The 19,870-nt window shown below is 47.7% G+C and overlaps 1 long non-coding RNA gene across 1 annotated transcript in view; it reads left to right on the top strand.

The window, feature by feature from the left end:
* The window catches only part of LOC309670513, a 96,432-nt gene that overhangs the window by 60,703 nt on the left and 15,859 nt on the right, over positions 1-19,870 (top strand). The window contains exon 3 of the long non-coding RNA XR_014269013.1: positions 12,822-12,924. This is a non-coding gene — a long non-coding RNA (uncharacterized lncRNA). The remainder of the gene's footprint in view (positions 1-12,821; positions 12,925-19,870) is intronic.

Genomic DNA, 19,870 nt, shown 5'->3' with positions numbered 1-19,870 from the left:
TGTTGCCACAGAACATGTGATTTTGGGAAGCTACTGGAAACAGTCTCTTTAGAAATACTGTTCTCAGAACAGTCTGTGTTTTTTGAAGACCCTGGATCTAGTTTTGCACGTTCAGTGGGACCTGTCCTCTCTGTGTGTTCCTGTATGTGAGAATATATATGTATGTATAGCTGTACGTTGGTGAAGGCTATAAAATATTCATGGATATATCAAGGTCTGAGGCATCCCCACATTAGCAGAAGCTGCTGGTCCTAGTCCATCCAGGCTCAAGTCCTAATGGAAGGACAACCTTAATGTCATTAGAGCATCATCCTGGGTGAGATTTGGGTTGAAACTTCTTCAGAAGAAAACCTATTTGTACAAATCTTATTTCTGTAAGAAACTAGACTGGAAGCGGGCTGAAGGCAGTGTTTCACACCCTCGAGAGTTGAGGAGAGCATCAGTGAGATGCAGAGCGTGGGACAGATACTCCGGTGCCCACCTCTACCCTGCCAGCAGTCAGTGCCTGAAGGAAGCAGACAGGCAAATCGCTGTGATGCTGTAGAAGTGGAGGCATAAGGGAGCAGAAAACCCCCTACGGGACATCTTGGATCAGGCTCTACAAGTTCCATTTTGATGCATCATGCCTTTTTCTTCAACGTACTCTGGAGTTTGCAGAAAAGGGACCTGAAGACCTGTGCCTTCTCAGTACTTCTGCAGCTTGGGCTTATGCATTGGCCTGTTGGCTTGGAGCGTCGTGGAGGACAGTGAGGATAATGATCCTTCTTTTCCTTTTCGGTGGAGGTGGTGGTGACCTGCAGGGAGAAGAAATATGGTAGGCATTACAGAGTAGTTTGTGCCTGTCTTCCTTATAAAGGAAGGTTTTAATCACAGGGTTGTTGAGATGAACAGACTTCTCAGGTCTGCTCAATTTGCCCAGCAGGAATTGGTAAGTCCATTAGATATTCTTCTGTAACAAAACAAACCAGCAAACAACCTGCTTGACTTAAAGATGGAGCCTACGTCAAAATGCAACACTTGGGGTCGATGGAATCAAAGTTGTACTAAGAGCCTCTGGATTTTAATGAACTTCTAATAAAGCTTCTGCACATGTTAAAAAGTTACAGAATTAAGCATCATTGCTGGTGGCACCAAGCGTGGTTCCTGCGCTGACAAAGGTCTGCAGGAGTCCCGGATGGGAGGAGAGAAACGAGATAGTCATTGAAGGATGTATGTGTCTTAATTCCCAGGCAAATGCTTAGATTTGCCAGTTTTTCAAGTTGTTTTGATTTGATAGATAAGCGGATTTATTTTTTAGGGATGACTTCTCCTGCTTAATCAATTTTTCTATTGTCCATAATGAAAAGAAATTGAGTGTAGTATCTTGTGCTTATAGGTAGGAGCGAGTTCTCTGTGAGCTCGTGGTAAAAACATTGCTCTGAACAAATTCAGTTTTGTGTGACTAGACAGTGTCAAAGCTGTCATGAAGATAGCGTAAGCCCATGTCTCTACTCTTTTCTTTTTTTTGTCAGTGTAGGAAATAAAAGCCATTTAAAGGCTGTGATAAAGCTGTAGCGCTGTAAATGTGATCATGGGAGTTCTTTGGACTAGCTGCATCCTTGGTGGTGGTGTGATTTTCATCAAGTACAGAGTTGTGGCCAAGAGAATCTGTGGACTTCACAAAACTGATGTGAGTAATAAATCGTTACGAAAATATGATAAATGACTTGGAGTAATCTAGATGACTTGTAAATGGCTGTGCCACAAATCATATGTGAAATGACCCCCAACAAAATTGCACATGGATGAGTCAGCAGTGTGGGCCATGCCTGGGGAAGGGGGCTCTGCCCTGGAGAGAGTCACTATGACAGTCGCTCGTGGCCAAGAAGGCCAACAGCATCCTGGCCTGTGTCAGGAACAGTGTGACCAGCAGGACTGGGGCAGTGATGGTCCCCCTGTACTCAGCACTGGTGAGGCCCCACCGCGAGTGCTCTGTTCAGTTTTGGGCCCCTCACGACAAGACAGACATTGAGGCGCTGGAGCGTGTCCAGAGAAGGGCAACAGAGCTGTGAGTGGTCTGGTGCGCACATCTGGTGAGGAGCGGCTGAGGGCCCTGGGGGTGTTCAGCCTGGAGAAGAAGAGGCTGAGGGGAGACCTTCTCGCTCTCTCCGGCGCCCTGAAAGGAGGGGGTAGCGAGGGGGGGTCGGTCTCTGCTCCCCAGGAACAGGCGACAGGACAACAGGAAACAGTCTCAAGTTGCACCAGGGGAGGATTAGGATGGTTATTGGGATAAATTTCTTCAGGGAAAGGGTTATCAAACATTGGAGCAGGTTGCCCAGGGAAGTGGTGGCATCCCCATCCCTGGAGATATTTAAAAGACAGGCAGACGTGGTGCTGAGGGACATGGTTTAGCGGTGGTTTTGGCAGTGTTGATAGTTGGACTCAATGATCTTAAAGGTCGCTTCCAACCTAGACGATTCTATGATTCTGTGATTCTATGAAAAGGTACTTGTGGTTGTACTGAGCAGCCAAGTCTACTTGAATTCCCAGGGTGGTAGTGCAGTAAGAAGTGTTTAAAGCCATCTATGGACATGTGAACTGGGAAATAGGAATGAAGGATGTTTTTACTTCCAAAAACTGCATTTATGAAAATACTGGTGGAAGAGCTTATTTAGTTCTGATATCCGCATTTTAAAATAGACATGGGAAAAGCTAGAGAACATGCTGAAGGAGTGGCAGGGCAGTATTTGGAATGGGGAGAAAATATCTAGACTTGAACTTTTTAGATCTCCCACTGTGTTTGCTGGGTCAAGAGAGAGACCGAAACACAACTCCCTGTTGTGGGGAGAGGGTGCTGGATGCTGCCGAGTCTGCTGGAGAAGACTGTGAGAAGTACCAGCTCTTTGGAAGGTGATGTTAGAAGGTAGGCACAGCTGTGATTAGTCACTAGAGCAAATTTCCAGGAAGGGATGGATTCTCTCTGTCTTTGGATCAAATCTTGATGTACCTTTGGAAGTTGTACTTCAACTAAAAGCAGGTAACTGGGTTCACTGGGAGACACATAACCAGTTCACTGGCGGTGAGATACAGAGAGGGTGCGGCTGTTCTGCTCATGCAGAAAGTCCATGGCGTGGTCACAAACTAAGCTGTGGTATGTATCAGTCCAGCGCTTGTGGCAAAATTGAGACCATGTCAGGAGGTGGTTTCTGAGCACCTCATGCCAGCACAGTTCTCTGCAGGGACACCAGTTTGGTGGCGTTGAGCGAAGGGAGTCTCCATTCCCTTTCTTGAAGGCAAAATCCCATAGCACCATTTTTGCTGTGAATGCTATTGTGAAACAGAAGGTGGTTTCAAACAGGAAAATGCTGGAAGTTCTTGCTCGGACCGCTTCCTTTCGAATGAATTTCCACAGTGGACTGGAAGTTTAAGACAATTTTCTGAAAGGGATTGTTGCTACTTCTACATGTTTTATCTGCCTGTGGAAGAGGGAAAGACTTAGGCACTGAAACACCCTAATGTCCCTCTTGCTCTTCTTTCAAGCAGCTAATTTGCTCCTGCTGAGCATCCCTCCACTTGCATGCTGATTCTCTGTGCCCCTTAACTGGGCTAATGTGAAAAAGATTTGTAATATCCCCAACAGTGGGCTCTGATTTCAGGTAAAGAGGGACAAGCCAGCCACAGAGGATCTTAATTTGAAGGTCTGGTTTTTATCCCTGAACGTCTTGAGCCTGAGAAGTATGTGCCAAGTGGCTTCTTTAGGAAAGCTTTTTCTGAGTTAGCTTAGGGAAAAATCCAGCTCCTTCTCCCCCACCCTCCCAAGTAACTGCTAATACTGTCTCTTGAATTGTTACTCCTTGTTGATAAATGGTAGGACTAACAGTGCGAGTAAATGTCCTGTTTTCCTTATCCACCCTCATTTCTGCCTTGAACGTCCATGTGCATTCCTCCTCCTCTTATGCCAAACCCCGCTCTCTCTATGCAAATCCTTCTCTATGCATCATCGTATCAGCTCAATTGGCAGACTTGAGCTTCCCGAGGAGAATTTAGGGATTTTTGAAGGGGACCTTTGTCTGTTGAGGATTTAGATAGTCACTTGGTCGTCTAAAGGCACATGGTCAAGAGTTGCGTCTCCTGCAAGAGGACATGAAAGGGACATTGTGGCTTCTAGAGTGGGTGGTTGAGGACACACTGACCTTTCAGTTGAGTGTCTCCAGCCCGAGCTGCACCCTGCCTGTGTGGTAGCAAGCTCCTAGTCAGCTGTAAGGTAAATTATTAGCTTAAGTCCCTTTCCCTTCCAGTGACTCGGCAGACAGGCACTGGCTTTTAGGGCATCTCTAACCTGTTTGACTTTCAATTGCGAGTCTGAACCCAAACTGGCACAGCCGTTGAAGGTAAAGGGTAAGGAAAAGGCAGTAGAAACTAATCCGTTGCTAGCAGGGTGGGACTTGACTCTTGGCGGGGGGGCAATAATTTCCCAGTTTGTTTCTGGGAAATCAGTTATTTTTGTTCAGGTTTGCAGAAGAAACTAACAGTTTATCCCTATTCTTCACGAGCCTTTTAAAATTCCTTTCTTGCAGTAGGATCATAAAAGCTTTGACTTTCTCTCCGCTCTACAACAAATTTTAATTTCATTGTATGATTCTGTTTGTTAAAGTGGAAGCTAAATAGGGGCTCTCTGGGGTTTTCTTCTGTGCTTTTCTCTCCCCCATAGACCCTTCCTGCCTTATCCCAGTGCAGCCTCCACTGTAACTCTGGCAAAACAACAGGAACCCCAGACAGTCCTTCATTTCCAGCTCTGTTTTACATGTTCTTTTCCAGAGTATTAACATGCTGGGTAGCCTCTGTGCTCAAACGAGGCATAAACAATCCAGACAGCAAATGCTATAGAGCAAGTGCAGTTAATGGACCCAGATGGTTACGTTGCCAGTTTTATGTGACGTGTTGCCTGTATTAGCCTGGGAAACTTTCTGCTCTTAAATATCAGAACTTTGTTTCATGTTTTGCGTTGTCTGAACGTCTGCTGGACTTGGCATCTCCTTAACGGCACTTGGTACCGCAGGTATAAGGGTGCCAGAAATGCCTTCCGCCTGGCCTGGCGTAGTGTTTCCGTCCCAGCTGTGCTCAGCTCAGCAGCTTTGGTGGAGAGAGACCCTTGGAGAGGTGGCAGCACGTGTGTGCGCAGCGGAGCAAATCACAGCTTCCCATGCCTTCCCTGTGGATGAACGGCCCACCGGGGCTGCAGATAGACTCACAGAATGGTTTAGGTTGGAAGGGTCCTTGAAGATCATTTAGTTCCACCCCTCCTGCCCTGGGCAGGGACACCTCCCACTAGACCAGGTTGCTCAAAGTCCTGTCCAACCTGGCCTTAAATGCCTCCAGGGATGGAGCTTCCACAACTTGTCTGGGCAACCTGGGCCAATGTCTCACCACCCTCAGAGTGAAAAATTTCTTCCTAATATCTAATCTAAATCTAACTTCTTCCAGTTTGAAGCCATTTCGCCTCGTCCTATCACTACATGCCCCAGTAAAAAGCCCTTCCCCAGCTCTCCTGTAGGCCCCCTTTAGGTACAGGAAGACCACAATAAGGTGTTCCTGGAGCCTTCTCTTCTCCAGGCTGAACAGCCCCAACTCTCTCAGCCTCTCCTCATAGGAGAGGTGCTCCAGCCCTCGGATCATCTTTGTGGCCCTCCTCTGGACCCGGTCTGGGTCACAGTGGCCTCACACTGCACCATGTCTTGATGGCCTTGGCCTTCTGCTCAGATTGGGCTAGAGCGGTGCGTGCCTGGAATGATTTCCACAAGTATATTTCTGTATTAGGTTGCAATATTTGTCTACCTTAGTGCAGGAGAATGAGCTTAAATAACCATACTGAAAACAAATTTTAAGTATTCAATAGCATGCCTGACAATGTGAAAAATAGCGGTGGTACAAGCAGATAAGGAAAATAATAAAACCAGCCTGGATGACAGCCTTGAAAGAAGAGAAAATAGGGAAGCAAGTGGGCATAATTGTCAGGAAAGGGTGAGATGAAAGCAGATGGTTTGGGTTTTGTGACCAAGGGGTAAAGGAAAAAGCTTTTTGGTGGACATTGCAAGGACGAGCAAAAGAAAATGGACAAATTTATCTGGATAGGAAGAGAGGAGGTCAGAAAAGAACACTGAGATAGTTAAATGTCCCAAGATGCCATTTAGTGCCGTGCATTTCACTCTTGGCCTTCCCCAGCCCGCACTAACATGGATTGCTCCAGGCTGCCTGGGGCTGCAAATTCTCTGTCCCCGTTTCCTGCTGGGGAGAAGGAAGGCTCGTCTGTGTACATATCCGAGATGCTGGTTTTAAGTTCCAGGAGGATGTAGATCTTATTTGTTTATGTTGGAGCAGTGAGCTGGAGAGGAAAGGAGGAGACCATGTGTTTCGGAGCAGGGCTGGATTCCCCAGAAAGCGGAGGAGCCCTCCTGGGCATCTCTCCATTGCTGTTCTCCAGTCCTGCCCCACTCTGCCTTCAGCCCATGCCTTCCCCCAACCCTGCATCCCAAAGATGTTGTACATGGTACTGTATTAACACTTCTCTTGTTGTAACAGCGCAGATCTTTGCTGAGATGTAAGGACAGGTTTAATCCTCACCTTATGTATTCCAGCAGTCTCCATGCTGGAGTTCTCCCATCTCAAGGGCCTGGAGCCGAGCTCGCTGGCTTGGTGTGGTTGCTTAGGGCAAAGATTCCTTTTTACTTTTCGAAGCGATTCTCACATACACTCACGCTCGCTGACACTTTCTGCAGCAGACATCTGTCATTTGCTTTTCTCCTATGGACAGTAGCGGTGAGGCTCACAGTGAAAGGCTGACGGTGGGGTGAGCGGCAGATGTCGGTAAGCATCGTCTCTGCAGCGTGTGCGCCGTTCTGCTCTGTCTGTGCCAAATGCAACCTCGTTTGCCTAGCAATATAACTGAGGATGAAAGGCAAGAGTGACATGGAAAAAATGCAATTTAAATGTTATTTAGAGAAGGCAGCAACAAAAAAATTATGTTTCAAAGGATGGAGGTGTCCTTATCCACTAAATGCATCGTGCTCTGCAGATTCCTGTGATCTCGAGAGACCTTTGGGACCTCCAGCTTACCAAACAGTAACACTTCAAAGAAGTGTCCGTGGGGCTTGGAGTACAAACATGTAGTATGCAGATGGCACAGGAGTTCACAAGGCTCTGAGTCCATGCCCAGGGAACAGATACTCCCTTGCTGAGAGACCATCTGACAGCCTCCTCCTTTTAGATGACTCTTTGCATCAAAGGTGACCTGAAAAACTTTTTTTTCAATATATTAAAAAAAAAAAAAAAAAAAAAAAAAAGAGGCTCCCAAACTTAAAAATCTCAAACTCCAGCTGCAAGCAGCAAGTCCCTCTCCTTAAAAGCTCATACTTTGCAAAGTAAGTTTTGCTTGTCTTCACAGATTTTAAGGCAGGGTTGCCTGGCACAGGGATGTCTTTAGCTCTTGCTCTGGCAAACATGGAGCTTTCCTAGTGCGGTGTCCACATGTGCCGAGGGGGAAGTGGGGGGACCCACAGCAAGTGGGCAGTTGAGAATGACCCATTCTCCCATACTTACCGTATAGCATCATCTGTCATCTGGTAAACTAGAGGGGGAGGATGCCATCCAGAGGGACCTTTACAGGCTTGAGAGGTGGGCCTGTGTAAACCTTATGAAGTTCAACAAGGCCAAGTGCAAGGTCTTCCACAGGGGTTGAGGCAGTCCCGAGTAACTGTACAGACTGGGGGATGAATGGCTTGAGAGCAGCCCTGAGGAGAAGGACTTGGGGGTACTGGTGGATGAAAAATTGGATACGACCTGGCAATGTGCACTGGCAGCCCAGTGAGCCCCTGGCATCCCAGGCTGCATCCCCAGCAGCGTGGCCAGCAGGGCGAGGGGGGGATTGTGCCCCTCTGCTTTGCTCTGGGGAGACCCCCCCCGCAGTGCTGCCTCCAGCTCGGGGGCCTCAGCACAGGAGAGACATGGAGCTGGTGGAGCGGGGCCAGAGGAGGCCCCGGAGATGCTGGGAGGGCTGGAGCCCCTCTGCTGGGAGGACAGGCTGGGAGAGGTGGGGGGGTCAGCCTGGAGAAGGCTCCACGGAGACCTTAGAGCCCCTTCCAGTACTTAAAAGGGAGCCTATAAGAAACAGAAGGACTCTTTAAACAAGGCCTGTATATTGACAGGACAAGGGGTGGCAATGGTTCTAAACTGAACGCAGGTAAGTTTAGATTGGACATAAGGTGTTTTTTATGCTGAGGGTGGTGAGCCCCTGGCGCAGGTTCCCCAGAGAGGTGGTGGCTGCCCCATCCGTGGAGGTTTTCAAGGCTGGGTTGGATGGGGCTCTGAGCAACCTGATCTAGTTGGAGGAGTCCCTGCTCATGGCAAGAGGGGTATACTAGATGATCTTTGAAGGTCCCTCCCAACCCAAGCCATTCTATGATTCTGTCATCTCAGCTGGGGGTCATGGTGTTTGGCGGTTTTATCTGAGGTGACCGCAGTGGAGTTGCTGAGGCTATTGCTGCAGGAGTTACTTGGGGTTGTTAATACTATTTTAAGGCTTCTGCCTGTGCAGGTCAAACAAATTATCTTTAGAGCGTTGGTTCCTGCAGAAACGTCACCTTTGTAATTGGAGCACTTTTGAGGCACCAAGTAACGCTGCCTTATGCCTCAGGCAGTGTAGGTTGGGCTCTTGCCGCAGCTCGGTGGTGTAACCGAGATCTGCAGGCAGCAAGGCTGCTGCTGCCTCTGCCCCGAGCTGGGAGTGAGCCCGCTTCAGCTGGGATTTCCCTTCTGCTGAATCAGGATCTGCCATGCAGGTGAGAGCACAAACCCTTCCAGCAGAGGTTTGTCAGCCTGGGAGCAGCCCCTTGCTGAAAGCATCCCAAGAAGTGGGGTAAGGCGGTCCACATGTGTTTCATGGCTTGCTGGTGTGTGGGGAGCACTTAGGGACGTCGGGAAGCTCAGCATCCCATGGAGCAGTGGGGAAGCAGGACTTGAATTCAGTCAATTTGTCTGGGGGCCGAAGTAACACACTGCTTTGACCAAGAATGCCCCTGTTTGTTCTGCTGTCCCACAAAGTAACATCCCCCTTTCTTTTTCCGGGTTAGTTTTCATAATCGGATCTGGAAGCAAGTCCTCTGCCAGGCAAGCAGCCAGCAGACATCTCAACAGTGGGATGTTCTCTGCCCTCCAGCCCCACGGTGCCTGGGGCAGCTGGTTGAGGATGAAGAGCAGCGTCTCTTACCAGCTCGGTCCAGGAGGGAGGAGCGGTTGGGTTGGTCTGCCAGCTCAGGGGACGGCTGATGCCGTAGATCAGAGTCCGGCAGAACCCTGGGGTGGTGCTTGGACAGAAAGCAGATGCCTGCTGTCTCGGGAATCTTCAAAACATTTCTTCTTTTGCCAGCGCTGTTTGAGGCTTTCCTGGGTTGGGTCAGCGCCAGCCACGCTGTGCTCCAGTCCTCCGCTGATCCCCTTCAGGGGTTGGCACAGCAGGGAAGCGGAGTTACCTGCCCTTGATTGATGGGGCAGCTCTGGGCACGATGAAACAAATGCCCTGGGGATATCCGGTGTCTCCTCTCCCTCCAGACCTGGTCCCAGGAGATGACCCGAGCCTGCTTCTGCCCGGTCCCTCGTGCGTGCCAGCAGCACCTTGGTGAGCCGCGTTTCAATCACACCATGCGTTACAGAGGAGCTAATTGTTGTGCGTAGGGATGAGGGTAAAGGAGAGGCTCATTTCAAAGCAAATTAGCACAAGGTCTCTTTCAACGCCTAATTACAGTGTTTGCCGCCAGTCTGTCCAGACTGTGCTCCATCCCAGGGAGAGCCCATCGCAGGCTACCAGGCTTGATTGTAGCCCGAGGGACGTGAAGCAGCGTGTCACCTGCGCTGCCATGTCGTGGCACATGTGTGCCAGAGCGCTGCTGGCTCCCACCAGTGGCAGGGAGAGTCACGATGCATGTACGTGTGTGTTTGTGCGTTTTGGCAGAGCTGTAGAAATCGGCATTTACCGCGTATTATGGAGCCGCCTCCCCTTCTGTCAAGTGAGAGTAACATCGCAGAAAGTGCACATCCCCGTGAGGGAACAACTTGATAGTGATCAGCAGTTGTTGAGTCTTGAACAGCTTCTGCTGGTCCAGCTAGTTCTTCAAAGGCTGGGTTTTGGGGGTTTTGGTTTTGTCTTTAAATGGCAGCTTGCTAAGGGCCAGATACTGTTGTGACAGTACCTCTAAAATCCTTAAGCTGCTTGAATCACTCCAAGGAGCCAAGAAATAAAGAGCTAGAATAAAATGTATCCCACAGTGTCCTTCACTTCTGCTGACAACTGCAGTTTAAATTCCTGGTGCAACCTTTTAGCATAGCTAGCTTGTAAAAACTAATAAAAAATAAAATGAAGTCATAACGGCTACTTGCCACTGCTTCTCTGATGGGGAATAGAGAGGAACTGCTTTTCTTTTCAGGTGAGCCTCTGCTAGTGTACTATTATTGTTGTTAATATTATATTCTGATCACTGTCATTAATATGTGCTGTGATTTTTACATTATATAAGTTATACAGTGTTTATTAGAGAAGGGGCTTTGCTTTTATCATAAGGTGGGGCTTATCCCATGAGCCACCCTAGTTTTTTCAGCACTTACATTAGAATTATGTTTTAAAAAAAAAAAGAAACCTAAGCTCTCAGGAGAGTGGTTTGTCTGGGTGCTGTGAATTTGGGCATCCCATTTCCAGGTGCTCTCATTCCTTGGGTCCTTTACCCCAAGTGTCCAGAGTTTCAGGGACCCAGAATAATTTGTGACTTTAAAAAAAAAAAAAAAACAAAACCAAAAAAAAAAACCTAACATGGTTTTCATTTTGTAAACTATATGCATTCAAAGCTTGCGATAAAACATTTCCAGACCTCAGAGAGGCAGCAAGGGTTGTGTACAGATGCTTGGTTCGCGTAGTGTGGGTGAGTGTTGAAGCGTGTGTTTTGCGGGGCATGTTGAATTGAAATCCTCAGCTGTGGCTGTTGAGTAACATCTTCACTCGTGATTTCTGGAGAGCTCTGGAAAGAGCTTTGCAATCCAGGGAGGAGCGAGGGGTAGAGGGGTCGTGGCTGTTAGTTCTCGTCTCTGCAAACATCTTGTAGCCTTGTGCAGATGGAAACGTGCCACGTCCTGCAGCCTGCCAAGAGAGAAGAGCTACGTTCGCGATACGTTTCCTTCTTCATAGCTCAGAGATGTAGGCACTTGGGAAGCATTTTGCTAGCTAAAGTGAAAAGGATGGAGGCAGCCTGTATAAACAGCTGCCAGTCTCGTCACCAGAGCCCAGCACCAGCCCCCGAGGACCAGCACCGGCTCCCTGCCGGGAGCAGCGGCAGAGCTGGGACTGTGTGAAAGGCTGCGAGTATGGAACGCATTAGTAAGAGTAGGGGTGGGAAGAGGGAGGCTTGGGACGCTCTGCTTGTACTGACCGCCAAAACTGTGCCTGTCCAAAAGGCTGTGTAGGAGGGTGAAGGCATTTGGACGGCCCTGATGCGCAGTGCTTTTTGTTCTGAAACAAAAAGAAATGCAGCCTACAGCAAAGGCATCGCCCGCTGAACAACAGTCCTGCAGCCTTGGACTTCAGTTAGCGGAAGGTATTCTATTTTGTTTCGGTTTTCTATGTGTTTAGCTGCTGAGATCACACAGTTGTTTGCGGCAGAAGCGTGCCTGAGAGAGGATTTGAGCTGGGGAAAAAGCTGGATGAAAAATCATAGTGAGTTACTGGGCTTGAGGCTGGAGCTGGCGGGTGTAGCTCGTGGTGTGTCATGCAGCAGGTCAGATGGATGGCTTGCAGTGGTCCACTTTGCCATTGGCACTTACAGAACAAAGTAGGTGATTTTAAAAAATTTTTTGTGGGAAATGGTCAAATGCGTGTAACTTCAGAGCTCTTAGTTGCCAGGTGTTGTAGCGGAAATGTTTTCTGTGAAGGGAGATGAGAACGCCTGCAAGCTGGCTTTGAGCTGACGGGGCACAGAGCCGGTGACCCACATCTCGCCCCTTTTAGCTACAAAGGATTTGAAATATCCCTTCTCCGAGTTTTCTTGTTTAGAGAGAGGTATCAGCAGCAAGGTTTGTAAAGCATGCTGATCAGTTACCACTGCAGTTCTGCTGCTGTAGGTTGTACTGATTCTTATGAATCCAAGTATCCTCGTCCCCAGCTTCAGGTAACGGGCCAGGGTTTGGTGGAGTCAAGGTAACTCAGCAAGTCAGTGGCAAGACTGACAACCAAGAGCATCTCTCGCATCCTTCTTTGGGACCTGGCTGTCCCTGGAAGTGTGCATACTGCCCTTATAAGCCAAAGCATCAGATTTGGGTAGGAGAGGATCGGTGTTCGTTTTCCTTCTGTTCCCACAATGGAAGGGGCTCAGTAACAGGAGTCCACATCAAAACTTTGCTTGGGGAATTCTGGCCAGTTTGCTTTTTGTTATGGATGCCCTGCACTCCCTTTGTACACCTCTGCTGTGCTGAGGAATATGCAGGAGCTGAGGATGTACCTCATTGCTCTGGGCATCACTGCACCCAGGGATGTATCCTTTCCCTTGGGTCGAATCCTCTGCCTGTCTCCTCAGCTAGTGTCCTCCAGCCTCTGGTACTCCTCAGCAGCCCACATTTGTCAAGCCCATGGGAGCTTTCAGGCTTAAAGCTGACTACATCGCAGATCTCTCATCTGTTTGGAGATGGTCTGGAAGGAGTGTTTTTAGCCAATGTGCTAATAGGCAGCTTCTCTCGCACGATGCCTCCAGGCGATGGGTAGTATGTTGCTTAAGTACATGTGGTTTTGTTTGTGTTTTTATATTAAACAGGAGAAGGACCCTTGAGATCAGCGCTGGGAGAAAGAAGAAAAGCAGTGAAGGAGTCGATGTGTGATGCACGACAGGTCCGAACCGAGGAGGCGAGGTGCTGAAGGTAAAACACAGCCGAGCCCTGCTGTGTCAGTCTGCTCTGTGCCTGGCATTAGATTCCTTCTTCTCTTGCTGGATTTTAACACAGTCTACCCAATCATCTCTGCACTCTTCTAGCAACACTCTCTTCTCCCCATAGTCCAGTTAAAGTAAGATGGGGAAAGCTTGTAAAAGTTGGGTAGCACCAGTATGGTGTCACCCACAGGCTCTTAATCAAGCCCCTTACATATTTTTTGGCCATCAACTCTTTTTTTAATTATCTATTATTTGTTGAAAGTTTTAGCTAAGTTCAGTTGGCAGAACTGCTGGCAAAGGGGTGGCATTTCACAGTATTCTGATTTCAGCAGTTTAAATACTGATTTTAAAAGCTGTGTTGAATGTCGCTGGTGGTCTGAGCTCTGCGGCTCAGTGTCTGGGTGCCTCGGGATCCAAATCCCCGCACACAGCTCAGTGGGGGGAGTCGGGCTTTGAAACTGCATACGTGATCTGAAAATGTTTCTTCTTTAGTGTCATTCATTGGGCAGATTCTTGTCCCAAAACGCTTTGTAACCAAGGTAGGTTCACCATGTAAGGATGAGTCCGCGGGCTGCTGATGCACCGCTATTGTGGGGGTGTGTGGCTGACAGGGAAGTGCAGGCGATCTCGCTGCAGAGGCCAGAGATTGCTGCCAGCAGCATGTTCCTTCTTCTCAAGTTTTCCTCTCACTCCTGTAATGAAGCCAGAGGATGGGATTTTGTGCCCTGCACTGAGCTCCTTCAGGCAAACTCCAGAGTATTGTCAAAACTGCTGATGAATTTGGGCTTGAGCAAAGGTGTCAAGCATGAAGCAAAGTAGCTGGAGCATGGAATCACTTCTGCCTCTGCCAGGGAAAGGTGTTTTTGGGCAGAGGGATGGAAGGGCATCAAGAGGCAGTTGCATCCTACACAAAGCTGCTTTGGCAGCCTGATTTTTTTGAGTGGAAGTAGCACATGGATTGTTACTGGGAGCTGCCACAGTTATTCAAGTTGGGATTTGGCTGCCAGATCTAACTCCTGCTCTTACGAGAACTTCAATGAAGTGTAATGGCCCGTGGTGCAGCAGGAAGCAGACTAGGTGCTCTCCAGGTCCCTTTTGGCCTTGAACTCTGCTAATCTGTGAAAAAAATCACAACTGCATCTCTAATGACACATGACCAGTTCAAGCCCCTGTTTTGACTTGCTGTCAAAAGATTTCTCCAGGATCGCTGTGTCCTTCTGTGTCATATTTGGAGCATCTGCTCCATATATACTTGGGTTGAACCACTTCCAGCAGACTTAGCAACGGTGCTGGTGCTTTCCTCCAGGAAATCCAACCATGCAGCATAGTGTTTAGCTTATGGGATTGTGGTAATCAAGCCATAATGGCACTCTTAAGTTGCTTTTTTTTTTAAAAAAAAAAAACTGTTAGCTGTCTCCCCATCCCCAACCACGTGTCTGTACACCAGGGTTGGTTTTTTTCCTGCCTTGTTCAAGTGAAAGAGTAAATCCTTTTTGATTTATTTCAGAGCAGCCCTCGAGCTCAGCTCCTGTGAGAGCCTGCTGACTTTGAGTTCAAAAGATCTCATGTCTTTGAGGCCAGGCTGTGGTCTTCCATCTTGCTTCAAAGTTAAACTGAAAGAGAAAACTCTCTTTTTCTTTTTTTTTTTTTTTTCCTGAAAAAGAGAGAAGGAGAGAAAGTAAGCATGCTGTGTAAGGGAATCAGTCTTACCTGCAACAGAAGAGAATGTCAATGTGCAGAATTTCAGGTTAAAATCTGGTTGTTTAGTGAAAGCTTTATTTTCAAGCACCTAGCATGTTGTTTAGTAAGTGTTTCGTAGAGATAAATACTTCCTTTTAAAGCAGTGCTGTTGGCTGGCTGGGATCCAGCCTGTGACCCTACATTAAAGCATTTTTTGGTGTTTAAACCGCTACATTACCATGGTGGCTAGAAATGGTAGTTCTGATGCCTAATTTCCTGCAGATCTGCTGATAACAAGGTCTGGCTCAGGCGGAGTTTTGCATCGCTAACTCCCGAGTTGGGACTTTATGTCTGCGCTGAGTTTCACCACAGGCAGGAGTGTTGGTCACTGGCAGAATTGCCTTGTTGCCTAGTTGATGTTTTCGGGAACGAATGTTAAAAGATAGGCCAAGGACATCTCAGTTCAACATTTAGGCTTAATATCTGCCTCAATCTCTGCATTTTGGTTTCCTTGCTGCCTGACTTGATGTGTTTGGAGGTGGAAGCGAACCTCCTCGAACGTGGGCTCTAGCACACATGCTGAGCAAGAAGGGCTTGCCTTTAAATGTGGATTTCTAATGCTTAACTTGTAACGTCATCCTGTGGAGCAATATTAAATGTGTCCAACAGTTGTTGTGCATCTCAAATGACCGTCTTGACATACCAGAGGGGTTGGGTGTGGTTGATACCTTAAAATGCCTGTTATGCTGGACACTATAGTGAGGAATATGAAATACTAAGCCCTATAGCAAAGATGAGCCGTGCACCTTGAGAGGAGGTGCGGACAGCTGTCTGGCATATATAGATGTATATGTGTGTGTATGTATTTATATGCACGTATAGAGCAAAATATGTATGTAAGAGCTATTATATGCCACCTCTCTTCTACAGGGCCCTGCTTAGTCCGAATTTATGCAGTTGTTGCTACAGCTGTGTATTTGGAAGGGCAGAGGTAATAGATGGAAGACCTTTAATATATGGGGACCCACCTTTTATAAAACAGCTATTCTGAGCAAGGTGACCTTGGCTCTGCATCTAACTCGGGAAACCAGCAATGCAGTGGGAAGGAGATGCTGATCGGTGCAGTGAAGGCTCAGTCGGAAACCAGCAGTAGATAGCACACAGGTTGGGTTGGTGGAGTTTTAACTACAGGTGGGGTTGTCAGGGCTGCCGTGTAAAACTGTGGGTTCTCTCCCAAGCTTGTATGTATTGAATATACCTGGGAGCTGTGTATCTATTTTTTTTTATTATTTTTTTTAAAAAAGCTCCAGTGTTGGTACGGCTTACTGAGGAGAAAAACAGCTTTCTTACCTGCCTCCAAGGAACACAGTGATTTGCTATCAGAGTAAGCGACAGGTCAGCATGGGGAAAAGTCTCGCGTGATGTTTTGACAGCCATTCTTATCAAATTCTTCATTTTCAGAAACCCTTTCCTTCAAAGTTTTCTAGTCCATGGAATGTGTGCATGAGAACACCTTGGTGTTTATACCCCCCCCTTTGGAAAAAACATGTCTAGAAGGCTAGCTGAAAATATAGTCATTTTCTGGCATGTCTGTGTACAGGAAATCCATGCAGCTCAGGTTACGATAGAAGGACAGGCAATGGACTGACTCTTCTTTTGTTCTGTCACCACTTCTGCTCTTTCTTCAGCAGAAAAAACCCACACATCGACCTTCTCCCGCAAGCCCATGTTCTGAGCCAGCAATAAAGTAGGAGAATGTTTTTTTCCCAAATCTAATTTGAAACATGATGACTGGACCATTCTTAAACAGCTTTCAACTTAACAATAAAGAAACTTCACAGAGTGCTTGGCAGGAGCCTCTGTACATAATTTAGATCATAATCAGATGCATTAACACATTTTATATGGATCTCATGGGGGCCAAGAAGATGAGGTGTGCTGGGTAATTTCTTTCCAGATTTCTTTACCTGATTGTTTATTACTCTTGGGGACTTCATTTGTGGTCCAAATGTCACCAGCAGAATCCTGCTGCTTCATGTGCCTGCATTTAGAGTAGCTAGTAGCAAGGCTTCAAATAACCTAATTGGTGTGTTATCGTCAGTCTTTCCATCTGTGTGTGTCAAAGGGAGGATGGAGAGTACGCGGGGAGGGAGAGAGGTGAGGAGAACAAAAGCAAGGACCCAATTCTGCAAATTGCTGAGCTTCCCCTGTGCCTGCGGCTCAGTGGGAGGGAAGGTGCCGAGAGTGCTCGATGAGTAGCATGTTTCCCGCTGAGTACAATCATGAGCTCTGCTTCTAGAGAACTGCACAGGGGAAGCGCTCCTTCCCCACCTTTTCATTTTAGCTGTTAAACATAAGCGGCTCTAATTTTATAAAGCTTCTGAAAGCTTTTCGGCGCTCTGTGCAAAGAAACGACCATATATCATACGCGTTGCTTCATTGTTTTGCCATGAATCCATCCATGCCAAAAGCATCCTTGTTGTGAAATCTCTCCTTTGACAGGAAATTCTGTTGCTGCTTTGATAAATGATGTTTTGGGTTTCTTTCTGCTCTGCTGGTTTGTATTATCCCCTCAAAAGGTGGGAAGTGAAGTTCCCTGTCACTTCAATGTCTCCCTTACACATGTTGAAGTAATAACCCTTCCCATGTGTTTCACGGGTATTTATTTGTTATTAAATGCTGTGAACTAGGGTAACATCAGCATTCTCCATCCCTCCCCAGCTGTGGGCTGTCGAGGCCAGGCTCTGCTCTGAGATGTGTGGCTCGGGGCTGAGAGCCTGGTCACTGGGGTGGCAAGGGGAGATGCTCCTGGGCACTGGGGCTCGCTCGCTCAGTGTATAACCCACCAGCGGTGGCCTCAGCCGGCTAGCATTGGCCCACACCATCCCCAGCCCTGGGCCAGAAGTTGGCACAACCAGGAACAGAACCCTCAAGGCAGGTGGGATGTGGGCACTGTGTTCAGGAAGGTGAGAAGGTTTAAGAACTCAAAAGGGGCTGGGCTACACCAACTGGACTTGGGGCCAGAGAGCAGGCAGACGTCCTGGCACAGCCTCAGGGCCATGGCAGTCTGTACCAAAACCACAGAGCCCCTCTTTCCCCTTTTCCCAGCGATAATGATACTGAAAAACACCCCTGGCTGGAAAGCCACGGGTTTCACTGGCACACAGTGAAGGAGTGCTGCAGCACGGTGCTTTGGGTGCTGTGCACAACCTACAGGCAAGCTGTGCCAACTAAAACCTTTGTGGCCAAAACAGGTTTGAGTGCAGAAAGATCCATGGGAGGCCAAAGGAGAAGCACTGATTTCTGTTTGCCTCTTTCTTTTTTCTTTTTTTTTTTCCTTAATAATTGTTTATCAACAATGTTTTCTCAGGCGATGATGCAACAGCATCCCAGATTAGCTGACATTGTAAAGCGACTGTTACAACAGAACATAATGACGATGAAGAAATGAGTATCTTAAAAATCAGAGGTGACTGGGTTGTTGACTTTCCATTTCATATACCGAGCGAGTCCCTGTGTCTCACCCCTGTAACACCAGCGCGTTGTGCTGTTGAAATGTTGATGGGGAGAAAGGGGAAGGTGAAGAGCTGAGTCACTCAGTGCTTCTCCCACAAACACCTGCCTTTCCCTGCGTTTTCCAGCTAAGTCCTGAGGAATGGCATTACTTGCAGGATATCCTGCCCCAGGGTATAAAAATTTAGGTTGTTGGGCTCTCCTAACAAACCCTTTCCGTCCATCTCCTGCTTATTTTGAATCACAAGAGCATCAGAGCAGGCTGCTAAGGGCTCCAAAGGCTTTGTGCAAGCAGGGCAGGCGGGCGTACATGAGAGGGAGAAAATATCCCCAGTCCCTTTGCTATTTATAGCTGGTTCACAAGCAGTTTCCTTGCTTCCAGTGCCCCAACTACCAGCTGTGACTGATGTATTCTCCTTAGGTCAGCGGCACGTACAGCAACCGACTTGTCAAGACAAGCTTGGGGGGTTATCTGTTTGGCTGACTGCTCTGCTCACGCTGGGGTTTGGCTGGGGCACGGACACGCTTGCTTGGGCTGTGGAAGGGGGTCTGAGCTTGCCGGGGCGGTGAAGGAAAAGGAGTGGTTTGGTTCCTATTTGCTGAAGATCTATTTGGGCTGGACTTCAGAATTATTGATGTTCAACCTGTGTTTGTACCAAAACACTGCAACTGTTCAAACAACTGCTCAGCTGAAACTATTGGATTACCTCTTGCTAAAGCATCATTTGGTTTGGCTTGCTGTTTTGTCAAGCCTCTGAAGATAATAGCTTGCTTTAGTCTTTTGTCTCCAGATAGCATGAAAGAAGTGGCTGTCCAGAGGGGATGTGCTGCTGCATTTTGACTTCTGTGAGTTAGGAGCACAATGGCTCACTGGCATGGCGTAGGACCCGTACCACCTTCACCTGCCTTCTCCTTTATATCCTGCACGTGTTGCTTAGCTGGGTAAGAATTTTGTTCGCTGAAGACCTACTACCAGGTGCTGATCTGTTCCTCCTAGATCACAGCTGCTGTGTTCTCCTACTGCATAGCTTGGGTAGCACCTTACAGCTCAGGCCTCATATCCAAAAAAAAAAAAAAAAAGTGGTGAAAGTCTTCTGTCCATGTGGTTATACACTAAAATGCAAGGGGGGAAGTGTTAGTTTTGCTTTTCTGCTGTGTGGTTTGCTTGTGTGGCCTGGCTGGTCCTTCTCATGTACAGGGAGAAGAGCAGAACTGCTGCTGCACGGGGGAACTGAGGAATTTAGGTTTTTGCCTAATTTCAAGTGAATATAATTTGCTATTTGGTGGATGCTGTTTAACCATCATAAGGAGGGGCATAGACATAAATAAGGCAGAATGGGAAAGATGGAACATTTAAACTCCTGATGGTTGGAGATGAAAAGAAAGTGCTCTTTTTTTTTTTTCCATCAGGCAGCAGGATGCTGGCTGGTGTGTGTGTGTGGTTGCCCTCCACTGGTTGATATTAGAATGACCTCAAAGCACCTGGAAGAAAAGGTTATCAGAAGTAGTCAACACGGATTCACCAAGGGGAAGTCATGTCTGACTAATCTGACAGCCTTCTATGATGGGGTGACTGGATGGGTGGATGAGGTCTGCCTTGACTTTGGCAAGGCTTTCGACACTGTCTCCCACATCATCCTCACAGGCAAGCTTAAGAAGTGTGGGTTAGATGAATGGACAGTGGGGCGGATTGAGAACTGGCTGACAGAGCTCAGAGGGTTGTGGTTAGTGGTACAGAGTCT

The sequence above is a fragment of the Vanellus vanellus genome (assembly GCF_965231255.1).
Source record: "Vanellus vanellus genome assembly, chromosome: 3".
NCBI classification, from domain to species: Eukaryota; Metazoa; Chordata; class Aves; order Charadriiformes; family Charadriidae; genus Vanellus; species Vanellus vanellus.
Note: the sequence above shows the minus strand (reverse complement) of the source record. Positions and strands in the feature narration are given on the sequence as shown.